Source organism: Peromyscus eremicus, chromosome 8b (assembly GCF_949786415.1).
Source record: "Peromyscus eremicus chromosome 8b, PerEre_H2_v1, whole genome shotgun sequence".
Lineage (NCBI taxonomy): Eukaryota > Metazoa > Chordata > Mammalia > Rodentia > Cricetidae > Peromyscus > Peromyscus eremicus.
In genome coordinates, this window is record NC_081424.1 from 14,125,290 (window position 1) to 14,148,283 (window position 22,994).

Genomic DNA, 22,994 nt, shown 5'->3' on the forward strand with positions numbered 1-22,994 from the left:
GTATGGAACAATTCCATGCAAGAATTAGAAAATCAAAGATGAGTTGCAAAATACTTTATAAAGGCTTTAGGATGTATGAATCAAAAATGACACTGAAAGACAAAATGTTAGCATGGGTTAAAGTGAGGCCTGATTAAATTTCTTTTATAGAACTTGAAATGTGATTGAATGTTTGGATTATCTGAGGTAGTCATTGCAGAAGTAAAAAAATGATTGGCAAGAGTTTTGATAGCCAGGCTCAGCTCTGATTCTGAACCATGGCTCTCATTTACAAGCATTCATAAGGGATCTGCCTTGCTATTTGAACCAAGAAATGACTCCCAGGCACAGGATCCAGTTTCCTTTCTTCTCTTCCAGCATCCCATGCTGCCCTGGCCCTTGCCCAGGGTATTTCATAATGGAGCATATTTTGTTAGACACAACAAGATCTTTCACACAGTGAGTGTGAAAATATAAATCCTAAATCCTATTATTAAATGCAAAGCTTTTTCTCTTTCTGTGTATTTAATTTAAAATAGCTACATTTTTCTTTTAGTAAACTATCCACTTCTGGAATGGAGCCCCATGGTAATCACACAGTGTCACATCTTGTGGAGAGATTTATAATCTGAAATATTACTCAAATTCCCTTACCCATAGATTTGAAAAGGGATTTGACTGATGGAGAATAAGACCAAAGGCTATTACTGGTCTGAGGCTGTGACAATAATTTGTGTAAGAGATAAGAAAGAAGATTCTCTCTCTCTCTCTCTCTCTCTCTCTCTCTCTCTCTCTCTCTCTCTCTCCACTTTTGTCTCTCTTATTCACTCATCACCCTTTTTTATTCATTCATATATATATATATATATATATATATATATATATATATGTCTAAGAGAGATGCTAACAAGGAAGTATTTGCAGGTTTTGTGTCTAACATGGTGAAAGGGAGATTATCGAGGAAGAATGTATATAAAGACTCTTTGAGCCAGGTGGTGGTGGCGCACGTCTTTAACCCCAGCACTAGGGAGGCAGAGCCAGGTGGATCTCTTTGACTTCAAGGCCAGCCTGGTCTACAGAGTGAGATCCAGGAGAGGCACCAAAACTACACAGAGAAACCCTGCTTGAAAAACAAACAAACAAACAAACAAACAAACAAACAAATAAACAAAAACCACCACCAACAAAAGGACTCTTCAACTGAAATGCCCAGGGTGAGAATTCATTCAGAGGAAGACACTGTTCACAGAAAACATACTTCAATGAATTCAGTAATTAACTTTATTGTATTTTTGTAAGTGTGTGTGTGTGTGTGTGTGTGTGTGTGTGTGGTGTGGTGTGTGATGCATGCATGCATGTACACCCATGTATGTGTGTACACACCCATAATGCACACACATGAAGAAGCTAGGGGAGGAAGTTTAGTTCTTCCTCTGTTGCTATCTTGCTCTTGAGACAGGATTTCTCACTGAACCTGAAACTCTGAGACAGAGTTTCACATTGAACCTGAAACTCACCGTTTTGACGGGGTTGACTTGAGGGGCATCAGTCTCCTGGAATTTACCTGTTTCTACTCCATAATACTGGGGTTACAAGCATGAACTGTCATGCCCATCTTTTTCAGAGGACTTGAGACTGGAACTCAGGGCTCCATGCTTGGGCAGTAAGTGCTCCTACCTATGAGCTTTCTCCCCATCCCTTTATTAGTCTTGTAGCAGATTCTTTTTTCAGTGTCATAGTCATTCAGGAAAAAAAAGAATCCACTAGGTACTTGGTGTTAGAGTGCACTTATTTAGTGGAGCACTTTAATGATAGCATACAGATTGACCTTAAAAACAGTATCACACTTTGTACATTCTCAACCCACACTTCTAGCTGCAGGTCTATATTTCTTTCACCATAAAAGCAGTTCTCTGATAAACACAAGAAACTCTGTGACTCTCCTAATCAAAGAGGGTCACAAGGAAAAGACTTTCTTGCTTTAACCTTTACACCTTCACTTGGTCTTTCCCTAAGGTTTTGGGACCCCAAGAAGTAAGAGAAGAACTGGCCGTGGTCCAGTTTAGCACAGAAAAATACAAAGAGGAAAATGAACACATATCCTGGATGTGGAACTGCTGACTCCTTTGCTGAGGTTGAAGACAATCTTAGTGCAGCTGGACTCCTATATCCCTGCAGTAGTTCCCACACAGGGTGAGGGCTGCTTTGCATCTTTTATGTCTACAACTGTCTTTGTTTTAATATGACAAAGCATTTTTATCCAGAATTAGTCTCAAACTCACAGATTTGGGTTTGCGGAAAATTTTGTTGATTTATTTAACCAATATAGAAGTGCCTCCTACCAAGAGTCCAGTACTCATCTGGGGCCCAGGAATATGTAGGCATGAATCAAGCAGTCCCAGCCTGTGCTATGGAGGAGACATTTTATGGAAGCAGACAAATAGAGCCAGGCATGATGGCTGATGTTAATGGTATTAGCTTTAGCTGAAAATTAAACAAGAGTTGAGCAGCATTAGAAAATGAAAACCCAGGGCTGGGTGGGGAAAGCTATTCTGTGGATGGCATTGAGGGTAGCATTGAGGGACAGGAGTGAGTCACACAAGTGTGGAAACAGAAAAAGATAAAGGGAAGCTTTAATTTGTGAACCCTTCAATTTTATTTAAAGTTGAGGGTTTTTTTTTTCACTTATGCTTGAAGCTGAGTACATTTAGATATTTGCCACATCTCTAAGATGCATCAAGTAATGCACAAAGACCAAACCTTAGGAAGGTACTGGACTTCTGTTTACCTCTCTTCCCATTCTCATCTCCTGGGTTCCTGCCTCCTCTTGGCATTTACTTTTAGTGTGGTTTTGAGCTGTAATATGAGTTCAGTTTGGATCCACATAGTTTGAATGCCATGCCACATTCTGAAGTGGGCTCTGGCTCTATGGCATGAAATAGAGATTCTACCGAATTGCTTTGAGTTCACAATAGACCACATAGATGCTCCAGCAGACTTGCCCCCAGCTTGGGTAGGTTAAATTCTCGGTGAAGACTGAGAGTTACAGAATTGTTGAAATGTGGGAAAGAATTGAATTCAAAATAACTATAAAGCTCTAACTACTCTGGAATGCAACATCAACTTTAACTGGACAAGAGATTTGTAATGTTTGAAAACTATACTCCTCACATGGTTTTGTCCTGAACACTATTTATTAAGATTTCTTGAAGTATAATTAACAAATAAGGGTTATATATATTGAAGACATGCAGGATGACATTTATGTTTAACATGATTATCCATTGTGCAATCATTTCCAGTAAGCTAATAACCACCTTCATGCCACACACAGTTAACTTTTGAGGGGTGAGAATACTCAAATTACTATTTTAGTGAATTTCAGACATACAATTCATGGTTACCAACTCTAGTCAGCATGTAGTATTTTAGGAATCTGGAAATTTCTCAACTTCTCATAAACACTGCTCCATCTCTCTCATCCTCTTGGACTCTAGGTATTTACCTCTCTAATTCTATTCAGGAATTTGACTTTTTTTTTTTTCTAAAGGCATATGTAAGGGAGACCATGCAGGGCACGTCCTGAGCATGGCTGCTTTTTCTAAACGTAATTATCATCCAGGTCCATCCATAATGCTGCAAATGACAAGACTTGTTCCTTTGTCAAAGCTGAATAGTACTCCAGTGTGTGTGTGTGTGTGTGTGTGTGTGTGTGTGTGTGTGTGTGTGTGTGTTTCCATGTATGCATATCATAATTTCTTTTTCCATTCATCTCTCAGCAGACACTTAAACTGCCTCTCTATCTTGGTCACTATGAATAATGCTACAATGGATCTGAGAGTATCAATATTTTGAGGTGTATTTTAAATTGAATGCATTCCTGTTATCTGAACTGGAACACCAAAGTCATCCCACCCATTATTTCTGCCTGTCTCTTTTCTTTATTCTTACTCATTCTGTCTAGGTCTGGGTCCTTGCAGCCTGTTACTTATTAGATTTCAAGAATTTCTTAAAGGACATGGGGGTCTTTTCTTGAAGACATGAAATAAACGGATCTTATCTGTACTTCTTAGCACATTGCTGCTCATCAATCTTCATTCGCTTATTGCCTTTCAAGCAAGCCTGCATTTTTATCTGACAGACAGACAGGTTGCTACAGTGGAAACACATGCTTTGGAGGGGAGGCTGCTCAGGGTCACATTGTGGACTCATCACTATTCACCTTATTATTTTGGGGAAAGTTTTACTAACAGAGTAGTTTGAGTCTAACTACTCTTGCCTCAACTATTCTTCTTTTTAGAAATAAGGATAGTACCACCTGATTCATGTTTACATAGGGATTAATGGTATACTAGTCTATGCTGAGTGTTTCTAAGTACTCTGTACTAAGTACTACATTTATTATACAGTTAGAATTGATATTTATAATGATTTTTCTGAAACCTGCCACAATAGTGGATATCCAATAACATGTCTTTCCTTCCCAATCCATAGCCAGGTACCTAATGAACCTTTCAGGCTTATTTTTTTCTCTTTAAACAGAACCTAGTATTTCTTTAAACTGTTCTATTTATCATTCTTTTTTACTTTGTTTTTAATTTTTTGTTTTTATTGGACATAGATTTTTTGAAATAGACTGACAGCAGATCTTCTCCTCTCCTTCTGCTCCTCCAGTCCCCAATCCCCCAGTCTCATCCCCAGCTCTGTATCAGAACACCTGCTGTCGTCTCCCTTTCCCCTCTGACTCCATTCCCAGTGGATCACACAGATCTTCTCCTCCAACCTTCCTTTCCCCAACTCATCCCAGTACCCCAACCTCCAACACTAGCAGGTATTCCCTGTGAACACACAAGCTGTGCAGGTCAGGGAATCAGGTAAGCTAACTGAAGACCTTCAGCACTCCATCCTGTCCTCCAAACCCAACCCCCTAGTCTGGTCCCTATCTCTGCAACAGAACACCAGCTGCAGCCTTGTATCCCCCTCTGCCAATATCGCCTATGGATCCCAAAGACCTTCCCCTCCTAACCTTTCTCTTCCCACTTATTGCTTTATCCCAGCCCCCAACTCAGCATGCACTCTCTGCTAATACACAGAGCATTCCTGTAGGATGCAGGTAGGCTGTCTGTAGATCTTCCCCTCTGCTTCTGTTCCTCTAAATCCAATCCCCCAGTCTCATACCTGCACTATAACAGACCTTCTGGGGTGACCCCTCTTCACTGTTTCCCCCCATTCCAAGGAGACAAAATAAGCAGATCTTGGTTGAACATTTTATTCTTCTCCCCACTGTGAAACTGTTCAGATCCCTAGCCTATTCTCATTTCTAAGTGTCAGCTCCCAATACTCAGAAACACATTTTACCTGGAACCTCCATTGGCCAGAACTAGCAGGTCCAAAGAAAATTTCCTATCAGGCAACACACAACCATCACATTCTCAAAAATCTAGAGAGGAAACAGAAACCAAAGAACAAAGACAAATCCAGAAATCAGCACCTAGACCTATAACCATTGCAATCCTAGATGCCTGGTGTAAAACCACACTCAATAATATCCAGGGTAATATGTCTCTGCAAGAGCCTAGCTATCTAACCACAGCAGGCCATAAATATTACAACATAGCTGAAGTACAAGGAAAAGCCCTTAACACTACCTGTGTGAAAATGATAGAGGCCCTTAAAGAGGAAATTAATGAACCCCTTAAAGAAAGCTAAGAAAACACAAACATTAGTAGAAAATGAATAAAACTATTCAATATGTGAAAATGGAAATAGAATTAATAAAGAAAGTAATAAATAAACTGAGGGAATTCTGGGAATGAAATATTTAGGAATTCATACAGGAACTACAGAGGCAAGCTTCACTAACAGAGTACAAGAGATGGAAGAAAAAACAGGCATTCAAGATTAATAGAAGAAAGGGACACATCAGTAAAATAAAATGTTAAATAAAAAAAAAATCCCTAATGCAAAAGGCCCAGGAAATCTGTGACACTATGAAAAGACCAAACATGAATAATAGGAGTAGAGGAAGGAGAAGAATCCAATTCAAAGGCTCAGAAAATATTTTCAACAAATCATAGAAGAAAATTTTCCTAACCCAAAGAAGAAGATGCCTATAAAGGTACAAGAAACATGCAGAACACCAAATAGATTGGAACAGATCAGAAAGTCCCCTTGGTACATAATAATCAAAACACTAAATCTACAAATCAAAGAAGGAATATAAAATCTGCAAGGTAAAAAGATCAAGTAACATATAAGAGCAGAGTTATTAGAATTATATCTGACTTCTCAATGGAGACTCTGAAAGCCAGAAAGGCCTGGACAGAGATGCTGCAGACTCTAAGAGACCACAGATACCAGCCAAAAAGACTATACCCAGCAAACTTTAAATCACCATAGATGGAGAAAATAAGTTATTCCATGATAAAACCAGATTTAAACAGTATTTGTCTACAAAGACAGTCCTACAGAAGATACTAGAAGGAAAACTCCAACCCAAGGAGGTTAACTACACTGATGAAAATACAGGAAATAAATAACCTCATACCAGCAAAACTAAAAGGAGGGAAACACACACAGATACAGACACACACACAGAGACATGCACACACACACACACACAGACACACACAGACACACACACAGACCCAGACACACAGACCCAGACACACACACATAGACACACACAGACACACAGACACAGACACACACAGACACACACAGACACACACACACACAAAAAAAAAACCACCACCCCCACCACCAAAATATCAGAAAGCAATAATCATTGGCCATTGATATCTTTCAATACCAATTGTCTTAATTTCCTGATAAAAAGACACAGACTAACAGAATGGATGAGAAAATGGGATCCATCCTTCTGCTGCATACTAGAAATACATTCTCAACATTAAACATGGACATTTCCTCTGGGTAAAGGTTTGGAAAAGACATTTCAAGCAAATGACCTAAGAAGAAAGCTGTTGTAGCCATTTTAATATTTAACAAAATAGACTTCAAACCAAAACTAATCAGAAGAGATAGGGAAAGACACTACATACCCATCAAAGGAAAAATCCAACATGATGATATTTCCATTATTAACATCTATGTCCTAAATACAAGGGCACCCAAGTGTGTAAACAGTAACAACAACAATAAAACACCACTACAGCTTAAATCACATATTTGTAGCTGGAAGTTTTCCTGTGTCTTGCCTGGTCCGCAGCTGCTCAGACCCAAGTAAACACACAGAGGCTTATATTAATTAAAACTGCTTGGCCATTAGCTCAGGCTTACTACTGACTAGCTCTTACAGTTAAACTCAGCCAATTTCTGTTAATCTATATGTCGCCATGTTTTCTGTGGCTTTACCTGTGTGCCATTACATGCTGCTTCCTGGATGGCGGGCTAGCAGCTCCTGACTCAGCCTTCCTCTTCCCAGAATTCTCCTTGTCTGCTTATTCCTGCCTGGCTACTGCCCAATCAGCATTTTATTAAACCAGTATACAAAAGCATTATTCCACAGCACATATTGACCCTTATACATTGATAGTGGGGAATTCAATAAATAATTCTCACCAATGGACAAGGCATCCAGACAAAATTTAAACAGAGAAATATGAGCTAACAGATGTTATAAACCAAATGGACCTAATAGATATTTACAAAGCATTTCACCCAAATATAAAAGAATACATCTTCTTTTCCACACCTCATGGCAGTTTCTCCAAAATTAACCACATAATCAGACACAAAGCAAGTCTCAACAGATACAAGAAAATTAAACCCCCTGTATCATATCAGGCCATCACTGATTAAAGCTGGATATCGAAACAACAGAAACAAACTCAAAGAAACTGAACAACTCTCTAACTGACTGAACAGGGGATCAACACAAATGAAGAAAGAAACTAAAGATGAGAATTCAGTGAAAAGGAATACACAACATACCCAAACTTATAGGACACAATAAAAGAGATTAAAAGAGGCAAGTCCATAGTACTTAGTATCTGCATAAAAAATAATTTGGAGAGAATACTATCAACTTAGCAGCACACCTGATAGCTATAGAATAAAAAGAAGTAATGACATCCAAGAGGAGTGGACAGCAAAAAATAATCCAACACAGGGATGAAATCAATAAAATAGAAACAAAGAAAATACAAATAATCAATGAAACAAAGAGTTGGTTCATTGATAAAACCTACAAGTTAGACAAACTCTTATCTAAACTAACTAAAAGGTGGAGAGAGAATATCCAAATTAACAAAAATCAGAAATGAAAAGGGAAACATAACAAGAGACACTGAAGAAATCCAAGAAATCATGAGATTATACTCCATGTATGTCAACCTGTATGTCAATAAATGGGAAAATCTAAAAGAAATGGACAATTTTTCAATAGATACCACTTACCAAAGTTAAATGAAGAATAGATTAGCAATTTAAATAGACCTATTATCCCAGTAAAATAGAAATAATCATTAAAAGTCTCCCAACCAAAAAATCCCAAGGCTAGATGGGTTTAGCACAGAATTGTACCAGATTTTCAAAGAAGAGTTAATGTCAATACTTCTCAAATTATTCCACAAAATACAAACAAAAGGACATTACCCAATTCATCTTATGAGGCCACAGTTACCCTGATAGCCAAACCACATAAAGATGCAGTGAAGAAAGAGAATTATAGAAGAAATTACATTATGAACAAAGATGCAAAAATTCTCAATAAACTACTTGCAAACCAAACCCAAGAACATATCAAAACAATCATTTCAGTGATCAGTATAGAGCTACAGAGATGGTTCAACATATGAAAATCAATAAATGTAATCCACTATATAAAAAAAACTGAAAGAAAAAAGATCATTCCATTATATGCAAAACAGACCTTTGACAAAATCTAAAGCCTTCATGAAAAAAAGTTCTAGAGAGATTAGGGATACTCAGGACATATCTGAACACAATAAAGGAAGTTTACGGCAAGCCGATAGCCAACATTAGCTTAAATGGAGAGAAACTCAAAGCAATTCCACTCAAATTAGGAACAATAGAAGGTTGCCCACTCTCTCCATATCTATTCTATATATTACTTGAAGTTCTAGCTAAAGTGATGAGACCAAGGAAGAAGTCAAAGTATCTTTATTTGCCAATGATATGATAGTATCAAAACTCAAAAACTCCACTGGGTAACTCCTACAGCTGATAAACACTTTCAGCAAAGTAGCTGAATCCAACATTAACTTACAAACATATAGCTCCCTATATATAAATGATAATGGATTGAGGAGGGTGTGGTGGCTGTGTATTGCCTGATAGGGAATGCTCCTGAGATCCTGCCGAGTGTGAACACTGGTGGATCTGTACAGAATATATTTCTACTTATTGGCTCACACTTAGGATTGGGGATGAGCTGGTGGTAGCTTCAAGAGGTTCACAGGAATGAGAGAAGCAGAGTTTGCAATCAGGGTCTGCTTAGTCCCCTGGGATTGGGGGCAGAGAAGGAGGAGAGGCTATAGGAGGTGGTCCTCTACAGAGCTAGGGATGAGACTCAGTAATTGTATTTGGAGGAGAGGAAGGAGAATAAAGATCTGAAGATCACCCACCTGCTTCCTCCCTAGTGTGGTAGGTGGGTTCCCAAGGGAGTTAATTCCTGTGGAGTTAGCAGCTGAGGCCAAGGAATGGGGAGGTGAAAAATGATGTAGGGAAGATCTTTCCGATCCTCTGGAGATGGGGCAGAGAGGAAAGGGATGCCTCAGTAGGTAGTCTGCTGCAGAGCTGGGGAGGAGACTAGGGGAATGGACTTGGAAGAGAGGAGGAGTAAATATGTGAAGGTCACCTATCTGCTTTCCCGGCCAGAGTGGCCAGTGGTTCCCAGGGAATCCTATCTATCATTCTTACAACTCCTGAAACTCTTGGTACTGCTCCTTTGCCATTGTTTTTATTTTGCCTGGACAGCTGTTTCTATGCCTGTGGATGAACCTGCCACAATCAGGACACAATATCTTTTTCATAGTACCTTCCACATCTACTCTCTACTTCTGTTCTCTCTTCTTGCAGGTGCTATAGGCTCATGTGCTTGAACTTCATGACTGGCTTTCTTGATTCAGTCATCTGTGCATTTGACCAACCAACACTCCAACAGAAAAGTCAGATGGAAGGTCAGGGATTATCCTCCAACTTCCTCTCTCCAGGGTAGTTTTTGCCTGACCACATCCCATGATGCAGTTGAGAGCTCCTTGCAAGATGGTGACCATTCCTTTCCTGTCACTCCTGCCCCAAAATTGGAGATAACTTTTTTTTGCCTTCGTTGTTCAGCTACTTTTGATTTTTTAAAAGTTTAAAATCATCCTAATTCTTAATTGCAGCATGTCAAGGTGCAAATAGTGGTATTCATATGTTAGTGATTTTACTTTTCGTTATCAAATGCCTGTTCTGTTTAAATTTTGGACCATACTTGGGAAGAATCTGCTCAAAATAGTAAAGATAAAAACAGTGGAATATAATCATTAAATGATTTCCAAGGCCTTTGAGTTATATAGACATAGAGACACTGTATTTTCTCATTCTCATTATTTTAATACAAGCAAATTGGGCCATGTTTCATAACTCTATTACTTATTGCCTTCAGTCAGATGAACTTACCCACTCTGTTGAACTCTTCAGAATTTCAAACAATCAACTTCAACAGGATGATGGTTGCCTGGACAAGGAGCTCGATTTTGACCAGTAGAGAGGCTCTGGCATGTATTGCTTCCCAAACCCCAAGAATCCACTAAGTCTAGGGTCAGTTTGAACACACACACATACTCTGCCCTGTTTTTAATGAAATAATTTCTTGTAACTAGAAATCTATTTCAATATAGATATTTACTATGTAATAGATATATAGTGGTATTCATATCTAGGTATGCACAAGAGAAGGACCATATTAAAAATGTACATATATGTATATAAATGTGTGTGTGTGTGTGTGTGTGTGTGTGTGTGTGTGTGTGTGTGTGTGTAAATGCATGTATATTCTTGCTTGGAAGAGAACCTAATCAAACAATAGATCCCAGTTGTAGAGCCCACCATATAGGTAAGTTTCCCGATAAAAGATAATGAGACTGAAGTTATTCAACAGTGTGTTCCTGCAGCTCATTTGAGAATGTGTTCTCCACATCTGGAAGCTGAAGCCATATTGTGTCCCTCAGGACAACCCATGAGAAACAAGTTCTAGTGAGCCTGTGTCAATGTAAAAACTACAACTTCAGAGGGAATAGGAAAGTTCATTCTCAAGGCAAATATCATTGGCCACAGCCTAGGAATGTGGATTCATGTTACACTAAATACGATGATCTAATGTAATAACAATTTTATAAAGTTTACATAACAATAGAACAAGGAAAATCATAAGTTGTGGTACTTTAGTAATACACCGATGAGACATAGGTAAGAAGGTTACAGCAAAATGGAAATCTCTACTATTAGTCCCATGAGATATTTGATGACATCTTTAGCTTTTGGTTGAGGGAAGCTAGGTCTTTATGTACTTTCTAAAGTACTTTCTAGTACTTATAAACAAATTGCTACATTACTGTATTTACCTAATAGTCATAAGAATATTATCATATAAGTCACACACAGAGATAGGCAACAAGGGCTGTTTTGGGACAAAAACAGTCCCAGATAATTTGGGTCTGTTCTACAGTAGTACAGCTATCCACAACCACTGTAGTTTTAATCATTTTGTCAGTCCTGTAGAATGTTCAATGAGGTATAGTTTTTTTTCCCCTAGGAATTCAGTTCATAGGCAGCATTACTGCTGAATGCTTATCCCGTAAACAGAAGAGACCAATGTGGATTCCAGATGACATGATTCCTAAAGGGAGAGAAGTACATAAAATGCCTACTGATCATACTGTTTTCTTGGCATTATGACAAAGAAAAAAAATTCACTGAAGTAGACAGGACTCTGGGTAATACTACACTGTCTCTCATAACATGGCTTTATTTGTAGGCTTACAGAATGCCTGTTTTCTAACTTCTTGTCATTAAACACAATGTTGGTCTGATCATGGGACTAATTTACTCTCTGGAAGCAATTGACTTGTTGGAAAGGTGAGATAACCTTATTTTAGTCCCAGTTGGATTCTGTTTTGTAGAATGTACTACATAAATAAATAATAATCAGTGTCCTTAACAGTAATACATAGCCTAAGAATGAAGAGTAAAAGTATGAATCCTCTCATCATAAAATTTCATAGTTCAGTTTCAGAATTTTTGTTCTCTGCATATTTAACTTTTCTGGTGCAGAAGTCTTGATTCCCCAAAAAACAACCAGAAGTTGTCACGTGCTCATTCTGAGTTCCTCACGTCAGTGAACGTGGGGAGCAGAGGAAGCCTTGAGTAAATTATTGACAAGGATGGTTGTAGGAAGAATAGGATTCATGCTACAGATGGAAGCCTCTGCCATGGGAAATTGGAAAAGCCTTTTCCTTTGGTCAGGTTGAACGTAGAGAAGTTGAACTGGTACCTGCATGGAGCATTCACCCCCACTTTCCAGTCTTTTTGCTGTACTTTATGGTCATCAGAGAGGCTTCCTCAGGCATCAGAGGTGAGTGGGTACAGAGACCCACAGCCAGACATTGTGCAGAGATCCTAAATTGCAAGTCTCTGTCGAGTTCTTCCCCTTGGAAATGGGGAATCCCATGGAAAAGGGGGAGGAAAGTCTGTAGGAGTCAGAGGGGATGGAGGACACCAGGAGAACACGGCCTACCGAATCAACTAAACAGGGCTCACACTGGCTCACAGAAGCTGAAAGGGCAAGCATGGGGCCTGTGTGGGTCTACACCAGGTCCTCTGCATAAGTTATGGCTGTTAGCTGGGTGTTCTTTTGGGACTCCTAACTGTAGAAGTGGGTCTATCTCTGACTCTTTTGCCTGCTCCTGAGACCTTATTCTTCCTATTGGGCTGCCTGGCCCAGCCTCGTTATGAAGGCTTTCACTTTGCCTTGTCTTATTGTATCTTGTTTTGTGCTGTCTGGCTGTTATTTCTTAGAGATCTGCTCTTCTCTGAAGTGGAAATAAAAGGGGAGTAGATCTGGGGCAGGGGTGGAAGGTGGGGGAGCTAGAGGAACTGGAGGGAGGGAAACTGGTTGGAGTGTATTGTATGAGAGAAGAAACTATTTTCAATTTAGAAAAAAATTAAAGTAAATCGCAAAACAGAAAAAAAATGTCCCAACCTTGTACTTATGGCAAATAAAACAAGTAAAGTAGGATGTATACTTTGGGAGATGAGGGGATCAGTGTGATGGAAGGAGATGAGAGAGGTTAGGGGTGAAAATGGATAAGATTCATTATTTAAATTATAAAAGTGCCAAGCAACACTAAAAATATTTTATAAAAGATAAGACAAGTAAAAATAAAATGGACGAGTAATGAGAGAATGAAGTAATAGTTAGGTCTATGGTAATGATAATAGACTGTTAGCATTCCCTATAAAAATGAAAGTGGGGTGGGTAATCAAACTCTTACCTAAGATTCCACCCATCCACTCCTCTTCTAGACCCTTTCCCATGGCTACAGGTAACCTTGATACAGGCTGCCATGGTATTTTAGGGTGGGAATGGACTGATGCAGACTTTGTAAGTCATTGCCTGTGATGACTGCGTGGTACTTTTGTTTTTGAGATGCAAGTGATTTTGAATTATTCATTCTATTATATGTAACCCCTCACTCATGTTTCTGAAAGTAACCCTAATAAATGCATTTGTTCATCAAAAAACAGAAGAAGAAAGAAAGAAAGAAAAAGAAAAAATTAAATGAGACATGAAGCAGGGGCTGGAGGCAGAACTTCACTGCTGGGACTCCTGCACTCCAGCTTCCATTCACTCTCCGTGGGAAACATGGGCTTGGAGAGATGGCTCAATGGTTAAGAGCAATGGCTGCTCTTCCAGAGAACCTAGTATCAGTTCCCAGCACCCACATGGCAGCTCACAAATTATCTGTAACTCTAGTTCCAGGGGACCTGACCCCTTCTTCTCATCTTCTTGGGTACCAGGCACACATGTAGTACACAGACATGCATGCAGGCAAAAATCTCATACACAGACCAAATAATCAAAAAAGATTCTCCTTCTGTCTCTATCTTATCCATAAATTTTTGTTACAGTGTATATGAAGTTTATTCGTATTACAAATGTACCAGCTAGATAGAAAGGAACAATCACTTGAGTATATTAAAAGTTACATAGAGTGACAGTTGTAGCTCCCGTTTTTGATTACATGTAATGAGACACTGGTCTAAACTTTTTAAAAATTATCTTTAATACTTATAGTAATCCAGGCAAATATTTCTTTACACATTTTACAGAGAAGATATAATCAAATGAAATGGTTTCCACATATTTCTTATCTACTTAGCATTTAATTCAAATCTTATGTTCCATCTGTTAAAATGAAATCCATCAGGGAGTGAATTGACTTTTCCATTTTCCAATTCAGGAGATATGAGTGGAAGATGGTTGTCGCAATCTTCAGGTAGTTTTGAGGACTTACGTGTATGTATGTGTTGAAGGGTTCATACTTTCTTTTTTTGTCTCAGTGTCATCTGTTAGGTTTCCTGTTGTGGGTCGAGAAGTTAACCTTGAATAATGAAAAAAAATGCTGTTAAAAAGTGACACATAAAATAAAGTGACAATTGCATCTTTATCCCTTCTAGCTGCATGTCAATGTCACCCATTAATCTTATTAATTAAAACCAAGCAGTACCTACCACACTTCATTTAAGATCAGATCATAGTGCCCTTTACATTACCTAGTCTATAAATAAAACGTGAACATGTTTACACTGACTTGTTTCCATAGTGATAAAACAGTCTTCCCTTGAGTTGTCAAGGCAATGTGCAGTAGGTTAGTAAATTGGACAAGCACAGGAGCTATTTGTCAAGTAATAGGTTTAAGAAAAGCTAGGATAATTCAGTAAGAAATGATCTAGCTAAAAATACAACTGAGAATTACAGAATGTGAACATTTTGGTTTTAAGGACCTGCTAATAATTTTTTCTTTGTTAAATGATTTTGGAAATATAAGAAAGCATAAAAGAATATACATATGGATCACATGTATATATGTATAGTGAACAAATTCTTTAGATAATATTTTATTAATTCTTTGGGAATTTTGTACAGTCTATTCTGATTATAGTCATCCTCCCCTAATTCCTCACAGATCCACCGTCTTCACCCTCACCTCTCCACTCACCCAACTTTGAGTTTTATTTACTTTTTCCCCCATTGAGTCCAATTTGTGTTGCTGAACTACTCTTGTGTAGCTTGCCCTAGAGTGTGATTGAATTACCAGGGGTTACACAATTAAATAAAACTGACCCTTATCTGCCCGCAACTATCAAATACCAATGGCTCCCCGTGCCCTCTCCCACCCTCCATGCTGGGATTTTGCCTGGCTTGAGCTTGTTTAAACCTTTGGATGTGGCCACAATCGTTGTGAGTTTTTATGTGCGCTGCCCTGTTTTGTTCAGAAAACACCATTTCCTTGGAGCTACCCACTACCTCTGGCTTTCGCAGTCTTTCTCCCTCCTCTTCTAAGAAGAACCCTGAGGCTCGGGTGGAGGTTTGGTAAGTCTCATTTAGGGCTGATTATTCTACAATCTCTTATTTTCTGCACATTGACTGGTTGAGGGTCTCTGTGTTAATTGCCATCCACTGCAAGAGTCTTCTCTGATAAGTGTTGAGAGACTCACTTATCAATGGGCATAGCAATAAAGTCATTAGGAGTTGTTTCGATACTATTTCATTTTAGTAGAATAATTAGTAGTAGGTCTGCCTAGGGCCTAAGATCTATCTAGCCACAGTTCTTGAACCTCTTAATGGTACCAGGTATGACTTCCCATCTCACAGGGAGAACTTTTGATCATAAAGTGGTTTGGTTACTACCAGAATGTTTAAGACACCATTGCATCAGAGAACATACCTTATCAGGCCAGGAATTACTCTAGCTTACAGGATTCACAGCTGGATGATATTGATGATTACTTTTCTCCTCTGGTAGTGTGCATAGCACTTTATATTACTCTGGAAACTAGCCAGGCGGGATGAAACTTCCAGGTGAATACAGGCTTGACTTATCCATATTCTGTGACTCAAGTATGTGGTGTCTTCAGCAATAGGGTATTATTATCAAGTTCTAGAGGGTGACCAAGAGCATTGGCAATAGCCTATAATGTTTGGTGATCTATGGAAACCCATTTTTAGCAACTCAAAAAGGGATAACTCATTCCTGGTGCCGAAGTTTCTATTTGCTAGCATGTGGTAACTTCTTGAAGTATTATCCATCTCTGATGGGGAAATTTCATTTAAACTCCTTTTATATATGTATATGTATATATTTTAGGAGCCTTCTATAATACTAAATTTCTGTATGGCAGTTATTAGTTATTCCTCTTAAATTTCGTTTACATCAATGATGATTTTCCTCCCATGGTAGGCAAGATTACTACAGAAGAACAACCAAATTTAATTGAAATTAAAGTTTTTCCAATAAATTTGATACATGGCAAAAATGATTTCTTATGAAAGCCAAATCCTCAATTATAAAAGTAAGATAAGGAAAATAACTTTTTGGGTAAGTAGAGGAAAGAATAAAGCACGCAATTCTCTCCTTTACAGAAATAAAGATGAATAATGTACAATTAATTTTGTATATTCTTAAAACATAGATACCTGTTAGAACTGCTGGAGTAATTGGTACCTACCATAATACAAAATCAAACACACACACACACACACACACACACACACACACACACACACACACACACACACTAGCACACACTCACACACACACTCACACACATACATACATTTTCATTGGGTTTTTCTACCTTCTGGAATCTTTATTTCGACAGTAACAGACAAATAGAGTCATAGAGTCTATCAGGACAGAAAAAAAAATCACTACTTCATTTTTAGTTTTATTCCATAACATGGTTGTAATTACTTCACTATGACTGCTATGAGAAAGGCATTATGAGAGTCATATCCTTAAGCAAATGCTGGCAGAAGATGTCTGAACTTTGTGTGACTAGAAAAGGAGCAGAGGAGATCACTTGAGCTTTGAAAACAGGCAAAAAGCACTACTGAATGAGGTCACTTTCTAGCCAAACAAGAAATGGATTAAACTTTTACAATGCACAGACTGTATTTGCACATCATAATGCATCTCCTGGACCATTTTCTTTAAAAAATAATATGGAAGGTAATAATTTAAACAATGCAAAGGGGCAATTTCTCCTAGTTGTATTTTCTGATAATAGAGTAGCACTGACATGATGCACCAGAGTATGAAAATGATATGATCTATTAGTCTGGACATTTATGACTCAAATTGGAGAGGTTCTTCACATGTATTCACCTGAAATGTAATGGACTTGTGCATTGTTCTAGTCTACCCTGTGCTCTGCTTCCCGTTTGTTGGCTAACAAGTACAGTTCTCTTACTTCTTTTGGAAAACTGATGTATATTACACAATTCTGTCAGGCCATCACAGCTTTGTATCCCTGGTCACTGCTTCTAAACAATGTTTTGCCTATCACAAAAGCTAGACCAGTTAGAAGCTCTCAGAATTTTATTGTGTTTACTGGTAGCAAAAAGTTCTTTCATGCTACAGTGGGTTCTAGGAGGGAAGGGTAGGTAGCTCAGAAGGTCATACTCCCTCGTGTAGGGAGAAGCTGCCATAGGTGAAAATGAGCCAGTGCTTAGTTGTAAGAGACAAAGGTAATGTTATGGTGGGGAGAGAGAAGGGAAAACCCAGAAGTGTTATTTGGATCCAGGATTGAGTGTCACTTCCAACCAGATTTTACTCCATTTCTTGAGATAAATTCTAACATAAAATTTGCTGTCAACAAATTCTGATGTGTTCACAACAAAATTATTAACTATATACACAGTTTTGAACAAGAAATTTCTAGAATTTAAATATCTTGTAGACCTGAGACATCATCCATATTGAGTAGCATTTCCCCTTTCACTTACCCTCAGGCCCCCAATAACCACAGAGTTATGCTCGCCCAGAGTTTGAGGGCTTTATGAACTTCATACAAGTGGAACCAAGCAGCATCTGTCTGTGTGACTGGCTTGTTTTACTCAGCACAATGCCTTTAAGATCAATGCATATTATCTCAAATAGCAAGATATCCTTTTTTTTCTGTTTGAAAGACTGAGTGCTGTCTCCTTGGCTGTATCCATCACATTTTAAAATCTGTTAATAAGCTGATGGGTATTTAGATTGTTTCTGAACTTGAGTATTGTAAATAATAGTGCAATGAATATGGATGCAAAAAGACCTCTTCAAAATTCGGTTTCTGTTCTTTAAATACATATCCAGGTGTAGAACTGCTTGATCACATAATATTTCTATCTTTAGTTTTGTGAGGTGCATTTGCATTGTTTTCCATGAGAGATGAAGCATTTTATATATCAACCAAAAGTATTCTGGGGTTCTGATTTCTTCATATTTAAAAATACATTTCTAATAGAAAAAAAAAGAAATTGCATTGTTTTCCCAGTTGATACTGCTTACTTTGGATTTCTTCTGCTCCATGAACTCTAAATAGTAAATAGTACATAGAAGCTCCTTTTTGAATTGTGAATACCCAAAGTAAAATCCATAATAATTATCTTTACATTACACAGCAGCATATAATTTCCTTGGAGGACATTTTCTGCAGTTACTCTTGCTTTATTTTGTATGAAATGTTTTGCCTAACTCTATCTTCAATCCTTAAATAAGGTCAAGGAATACTTTGGGCAAATGCCCTTAAATGCATCAGTATTCTGTCTCCTTTGATTACGCACTTGAGGATATTTGAAATAACTTGGCAAGGTGATAGGCCGTTGTTATTTTTACCAGCAGATTCACCCTAAGTACAGAAGTTAAAGTGACTTCTCCTTGTCAAAATGATTTCTGGGCTTTGTAGAAGACTGTGACTTCAAGGAACTATAAATTTCAGACTGAAGATTTAAACTTTCAAAGACGGAGAGAGAGAATGAGGGGGAGGGGAGAGAAAAGGTGAGGGAAGTGGAGAAGTTTTAATTAATCGTTTTATTCCATCCTTCCTTTTGTCTCCCACATGGGATTAAAGGCTGCAATGTCAACTGTGCCTTTTTTTTTTAAAGAAAGTAGAACATTATTTTAGACTCCTCCATTTCCTCATTGTCCTTATTCACCATCACCAACTTCTTCAGTACTAACTTGAAAATGTCCTTCACATACCTCCACTCACATCTACATATCCATATCCCTAATTTGTGCATTTTTATCTTCCATGAATTACTGTAAGTCTCTTGACCAGCCCCAGGAACAATAGCAGCTCTAGAGATTCCCTACTTTTCACTTTTTTTTCCTGCATAATTCTTTTCATTTTTAGCGATATTTTGTTTATTTTTGAGATTGTAATTTAATTATACCATTTCTCCTTTCCTTTTGTTCCCTTGGAACGATCCACAAAATCTCTCCCAGTCTCCTCCAATCCATGGTCTCTTTTGTTCATCAATTATTATTGCACATATACATGCATATTCCTAAATATGGCCTATTGAGTCCATATAATGTCATCTGTACGTGTGATTTTCATGACTAAGCATTTGTCACTGGACAGCCAATTGTGCAACTCTCCTTTCCCCGGCTTTACTTCGTGGCCTGTGTTCTTTGTGTAGGGTTGGGGCCTGTGGGATTTTTCCATATCTATTATTGTCTCTCATTTTGAGAACTCCCTGTTCAGAACCATAGCCCAGTTTGAATTGGGTCTTCGGGTTTCTTGACTCAGCTTTTTGTATTTTCTGGATATTAATCCTCTATGAGACCTATAGCTATCAAAGATAGGATTTTTTTTCACTGAGTTAATAATTTCATTTGCTGTGCAGGAGTTTTTTCAGTTTGTGAGGTTTCCTGTGTCAATGTTGGCCTTAATTTCTGAGCAAACGTTCCGTTCAGGAAGTCCTTTCTTACATATATATCTTGTAGGGTACTTCTGTGATTGATTCTAGCAGTTTCAGTATTTCTGGCTTCACATTGAGGCCTTCGATTCGCCTGGAGTTGCTTTCTGGTGAGGAGGACAGAGATGGGTCTCATGTCAATCTTTCAAATGTAGATATTCAGATTTCCCAGCACCATTTGTTGAAAATGCTGTATTTTCTTCAAAGTGTGTTTTTGACATTTTTGCCAAATATCAGATGGCTGTACTCGTATTTGAGGCTTCTGTTTTTTTCCATTGATGTTCAGCTAGTTCTTGTTCCAGTACTATGCTGATTTTACCACCATAGGGCTGTAATATAGCTTGAAGGCTGGTATGTTAATTCATCTAGCATTTCTTTCTTCCTTTTCTTTTTTGCTCAAGATTACTTTGGCTATCTGGAGTCTTTTGTGTCTCCTAAGAGCTCTAAGATTTTTCTTTTCTGTTTATGAGAAGAATGCTATGGGGATTTTGATGGAGGTTGTGTTATCTCTGTAATCTGATTTTGGTAAGACGGTCATTTTCACAATATTAAGTCTATCAATCCAAGAGCATTAGAACTATTTTTATTTTCTAGTGACTGCCTTATTCTCTTCAGATATTTACAAAATTCACTATAGTGGTCTTTTACATCCTTGGCCATATATATTCCTAGATTTTTTTTCAGGAAAACTTTTGTTTAAACATGAGCTGAGTGCTACTCTGATTTACTGGTCTATTATGATAATATTTGGTTACCTGTTCCCTAGCATACTCTGAATTGAAAAACATTGGGGGCAATTGAATATATTGTTAGTATTTTTATTTTCTGAAGTAAGTAAAATCCTACTAAAAAGAGAAAGCATTCAAAAATTGAAATTGGACAACATCCATCAAAGGCAAATTGACATTATGCTGAAGCAAAATATTTTTATTTACCTTGAACATCTTCAGCAACATGATGCATCCACATTTTAAATTAAAAAAAAATTTGCTCTTCATCATTTATGTATTGGCCAAAAGACTAAATTGATTTAGTAGAGTAGTAATTGTACGGGATTAATCATTGCTAATTACACCAGTCAAGTATAAAAAAGAAAATAATGTAGGGAGAGTGACATTCTAGAACATTCAACAAGTTTATTTTCTTATCCAAATACAGAAATGTAGAGAAAGGTTGAAACGTGTGTGTGTGTGTGTGTGTGTGTGTGTGTGTGTGTGTGTGTGTGTGTGTGTGAGATGTATATATGCAATTGTCAGGTTTTCAGAACAAAATTTTATGCTTCCTTAGAAGCCCCTCACAATTCAAAATGCCAGAAACTAGGGACATGATTGTGTAATTGTATTTTGGTTAGTGGTCACTTGATAATGAAAAGAGATTAGATTTAGAGTTTTCCTGGAGAGGCTCCTTGCATGCACCTGGTTTTAATTTGCATAGGTATTTAATCTGTTAATGTTTCCTCCCACTTTTCCTGTTTTTAGTAGAGTTTATTCAAATGTTTATTAAATTCAAAACTGTTCATTTATTACTAGTGTGTCCAATTCCAGGCTACATTATAAACACCTGTTTCTTCCTTCCAAACATCCTGTAGATATTCTAAAAGTATGGTTAAAATGAATATTGATGTAGAACATTACTTGTATGCGTTCATCTTCCAGCAAGCTTTGTTAATGCTTCACCCTGGGCAAGGCTTAGCTTTCTATGGCATAACTTTGATAAAACTCAATTCAATGGCACCCTCTTGTCTCTCAGAATAAATCTAAACTATATACATGGTTAAAACAGAAATATCAATGGATATCCACAGAGGAACTTAATATTATATGATAAATAACTGAAAGGAGTCATAGTGGAACAAATGTCCCTCCAAATCCTGAGACTTTAAAGGCTACATTAATGTATTTCAGCTATACATGGGACAGCAGAGTAAATAAACAGGAAAAATGCAATTTGTAACCAGCAGAAATGCTCAACAAATAGTTTCTATATATTTTCTCCAAAATAATTTTTCAGTTTTTTTCTTTATCAGCGTGTACTAATTGTACAATGGATTTCAGCATGACATTTTTATGTATAGATGTAGTGTATTTTGACTATACTCACCATTGATACCCCCCACTCTTATCCTCCCCCACTGGTCCCCTTCTTCTTCCAAAATAGTATACCTTCTATTTTCATGTTGTTCTTAAAATAAAATCTGTCTCCCCCGTATGAAAGAAACAGGGCATTTGTCTTTCTGAGTCTGGCTTATTTATTTAATATAATAACCCTGGTTCCATTCAATTTCTTGCAAATGTCATGATTTTGCTTTTCTTCATGGCTGAACAATACTCTATGGATATATCTATATCTATATCTATATTTATATCTATCTATCTATCTATCATCTATCTTTCATCTATCTATCTATCTATCTATCTATCTATCTATCTATCTATCTATCTATCTAATTTTATCTGTGTAATCATCAATTGCTGCATATCTAGACTGATTCCATAACTTAGCTAAGTTATGTACAAGTGAGTGCGCTTGTGTCTCTATCATTAACTGATTTTAATTCCTTCCATTGACTAGATGATCAGAAATTGTATATCTAGATCACATGGCACCTCTTTATTTACATTCTTTAGAACAATTGTAACTAGAGCATAAAATACAATTGAATAATTGAATAAATAAATAATAGAGTAATAAATAAATTAATAAATAATATAAAAGAATAATTGTAAGTAGAGCATAAAATATAAACACAGAACTGAGCATTTGAGACAAAGGTCAGAAAGCAGATGACCATACACATTGCAGTTACAATGCATCTTAGAGTTCAAGTTTCTGTCTTCAGGAAAACTTCAAGATTAGAGAAGTAGCTTTAGGCTTTATCTTAAAGGAAATCTCATGTTGAAAATTGTAATATAGGAGACATTTTTCAGAAAACTGAAAATGCACACACATTTCAGGTTATGAAAAATAAGAATAATCACAGAGATAGCACACCTACATTCTACTGTCTACAGACAAA